At 36.5% G+C, this 4,202-nt stretch overlaps 1 pseudogene; it reads left to right on the forward strand.

The window, feature by feature from the left end:
• Positions 1–708: 708 nt before the first annotated feature.
• Positions 709–2,605, forward strand: LOC101837833 (annotated as a pseudogene).
• Positions 2,606–4,202: the final 1,597 nt, after the last annotated feature.

The raw sequence follows: 4,202 nt of genomic DNA on the forward strand, positions 1-4,202 counted from the left end.
TGACCCATAACTGCTAATCTTCGTATTTCCATATTGTCTTCTCTTACCAAGGAAAGGTATGGAGAGTGTAAATACTAAAGGTCATGGATGACTCCAAGGGAACAGTGTCTTCCAGACATAAGAGAAGTAATAATCATATGAACTCATAAAAACTGTGAAATCATGAAGAAGTCCTACACAGGTTCACAGCACTAAGTTTTAAACGAAAAAGGGGATATGAACATAAAATTCCATCCCTCACCAAGGAGCTATTTACAATTGATGCCCACTGGGAAAGGGAGAATACATTTACACAATGGATTGTCATCAGATAATACATTCAAAGGCAAGGCCCATGTGATGTATAGTTTGTAGCTCAAAACAGGCTAAAATTTATTATATTTTCATTTAAAAATTATTAATTTAAATATATTTTGATTGTATCCTTCCCTTCCCTCAAGTCTTTTCAGACCAGTTCCCCATTCCTACTCATTTATGTTTAAGTTCTTTTTCAAAACCAAAATAAAACAAAACTAAAAACATCACAATTCTCCAAAGTCAAGAAAACAAAGTAAAGCCATGCCAAAAAGAGAAACAAAACAAAAATATAGAAAAAAAATCAACATGTAACCAAATGAAAGCACACAAAAAAATTTAGAGTCCATTATATGTTTGCTAACCTCTCCTGACTATGAAGCCTGTCTTAGACTGGTTGATATAATAAGTATCATGCTGGGGAAGAAAATCCATTTTGCCTCTTACAACAGGTATAGAGATGCGTCAATTGTTGATATTTACCCTAATAGCTAGGTTTTTATTAATTAAATAAATAATTAATCAGTACATTCATTTATTTGAAAAACAATATAAAATAAAATATAACAAATTAAATAAAGCCTATCACATTATAGTTTGAAAGACCAAATATCAGAAGACACAGAGTCCAAGAGAAGGCATGGACTCCATGTGTATTGAGGGCTTTTTGTCTCATTTTGTGTTGTTTTGCAATTTTCTTTTGTTATATTGATTTTTGTTTGATAGTTGGTTTTTCTTGAAGTTCTGCTTGTTTTTCAGAGAGAGAGGAGAGAATTGAGAGGAAAAGCTAAGGAGAAAATGATGTTGGGAGAGAAAGAGAATGCAAAATTGTGTGGTTATAGCAATGAGAAAGCAACCAGAAAGGGTTGGGTGATGAGAAACATGATCAAAGTATAGTGTATTAACAAATTTGAGTAAAAATATTTGAAGAAAGTTTCTGTATATGATAGTAGAAATAGGGCTGGAGAGATGACTCAGTTATTAAATGCTAGCTAGGCTCACAACCAAAATGATAGTGGAAACAATGTCATTTAATTTCTTTTAACATGTTAGGTCATTCAATTTAATTTCTTTAAGTTTTTCCCAATTAGCTGAAAACTGCCTGATTTCAGATACATTAGAGCTACTTAAATTCCATTACTTCTATGTACTTCATTGTATTTTCCATTCATGTGTTGGTGGACATCTGTGTTAATTCTATTTCCTAGCTATTGTGAGTAGAGGAGGAATTCACATGGATGTGAATGTGTCTCTTCTATGGCACGTGAATCTTTGAAGTAAATTTGTGATTGTTCTATTTCCAGATTTTCTGAGAAATGTCCAGACTGATTTCCAAAACGATTGCACAAACTATACAAATTATGACATTAGGGCAGTGGCCAGGATTTGATGTCCAAGTCATAAGGCACCATGTTTCCTTGACTTCCATGGGAACATACAGGGAAATGTAGAGTCCCTTGAATGCTTCATTTCCTGAAGGACTTTGTCAGTCTCTCAGGAACAAGAAGGCAGACTGTGCCCAAGGAGCCATGGGCTCTAACCTAAAAAAACATGTAATGCATGCTTCTCAAACAAAGCAGCTAGACCAGATCAACACCATCATTCCCTTTGATCTTCAGTGGAAGGGGGACTAAATTTTAGAATCACATCACAAAATTCAATATTGAAAATGTTCTAAAAATAAAAGGAAATATGGGCATACATAAGAACTAAACCAAAACACACAAAATCCATTTTTGAGAAACACTTCCTAGAGGATCTTGCTACAGATATAAACAAATATGTGTACAAAAAAAGCAATTACTACAACAACCTATCAAAGAAAATTCAGAAAACCTTACGTTAATTTACTGATTCTCTTTAAGAGGAGGTAAAAATACAGAAATACACAGGACTAAAAAGTTCATCCGGCACCAGTCAGACCTAGATATGTCAAAATTAAGCGAAACTGGCAGAAACCGAGATGTATTGACAACAGGGTTCAGAAAAGATTCAAGGGCCAGATCCTGATGCCCAACACTGGTTACGAGAGCAACAAGAAAACTAAGCACATGCTGCCTAGCGGCTTCCGGAAGTTTCTGGTTCACAACGTCAGGGGCTGGAAGTGCTGCTGATGTGCAACAAATCTTACTGTCCTGAGATTGCTCACAATATTTCCTCCAAGAACCGAAAATCCATCGTAGAAAGAGCAGCCCAGCTGGCCATCAGAATCACTGATCTCAACGCCAGGCTTCGCAGTGAAGAAAATGAGTAGATGGCTGGTGTGCATGTTTTATTTGCATTTAAATAAAACCACAAAAACTGAAAAAAATACAGAAGTAAATTTTAAACAATCATTTATTAATAATAGAGCACAGAAAAAGTAAAGTAAGAAAGAAAATAAGCGTATACAAAACCTGCATTTTTAAATACATGTAGAAAATTACATGTTTTTTTTAGTTTAATCAAAAAAATTTAAAAATGCTCAAATTACTAAGTCTGGCGTACATGGTAGTATCAACTAAATATTCTCAATATGTTTGAGAAAATCATATGAATAATGCTTTGTAAAGTTTATAAAGTTTAAAACATAGATTCTTGGAGTACATAAGAAAGTTTTTCAGCAGAAATTAAATAATTATAATTTTTTGTGTTACAAATACTTCACAAAACAATTATTACAATAAAATAGAAGCTAACAGTGTAGTAAATGCTCTAAAACACTACTAAAATTAATTCCACTCTTGCCCTGCCCTCTCCCCTTCTGCCGTCCTCTTTATCCTACCTCCCTTTCCTCTCCCCCAATGCTCTCAATTTGCTCAGGATATCTTGTTCTTTCCCCTTCTCAAGAGTATGTCTGTTTCTCTTAGGGTCCTCCATGTTTCACAACTTTTCTGGGGCTGTAAATTATAGGCTGGCAATCCTTTGCTCTATGTTTAATATCCATTTATTAGTGAGTACATACTATGTTTGTCTTTCTATGACTGGGTTACCTCACTCAGGATGGTTTCTTCTAGTTCCATCCATTTGCCTACAAATTTCAAGATGTCAATGTGGTTTTTTTCCACCACTGTAATCTAGTCGGGGGAAGAACAGAGAAGGGGAGTGTAAGAAAAGAGATACCTTCATAGAGGGAGCCATTATAGGTTTAATGAGAAATCTGGCACCAGGGAAATGTCCAGAGATCCACAAGGACTACCCCAACTAAGAATATAAGCAATAGTGGAGAGACTGCCTTAAATGTCCTTCCGTTATAATGAGATTGATGACTACCTTAAATGTCATCATAATCTTCACCCAATAGCTTATGGAAACATAAATTGACATCCTCAACTAAGCACTGGGCCAAACGTCTGGAGTCCAGTTGTGAAGAGGGAGGAGTGATGAGCAAGGGGATCAAGAGCATGCTGGGGAAACCCACAGAAACAGCTGAACTCAGCATGTAGGAGTGCAGAGACCCCAGTATGACAGCTGGGGAACCAGCATAGGACTGAACCAGGCCCCCTGAATGTGGGTGGCAGTTTGCAGGCATGGGAAGTCTATGGGGACTCTGGCAGTGGAATCAGTATTTATCTCTAATGCATGAATGGGCTTTGGGAGCATATTCCATATGGAGGGATACTCTCTCAGCCTAGATACATGGGCAAGAGCCCAGGCCCTTCCCCAATTGATGTGACAGACTTTTGACGATCCTCTGTGGGAGGCTTTAGGGGGTTGGCTGTGGGATTGATGGAGTGGCATGAGAGGATGGGAGGTAGTTGGAACTGAGATTGGTATGTAAAATAAGATTGTTTTCAATTTAAATACAATTATATTTACAAATTGAAGTATAACCTTTCCAAAGCTGTACAATAGAACCTATGTGGTAGTTCAATCCTCTAATACCAACATTGTAGACATTGAGGAAGGAGGATCTTCATTACAAACAC

This window comes from Mesocricetus auratus, unplaced genomic scaffold (assembly GCF_017639785.1).
Source record: "Mesocricetus auratus isolate SY011 unplaced genomic scaffold, BCM_Maur_2.0 Super-Scaffold_100015, whole genome shotgun sequence".
Classification (NCBI taxonomy): Eukaryota; Metazoa; Chordata; class Mammalia; order Rodentia; family Cricetidae; genus Mesocricetus; species Mesocricetus auratus.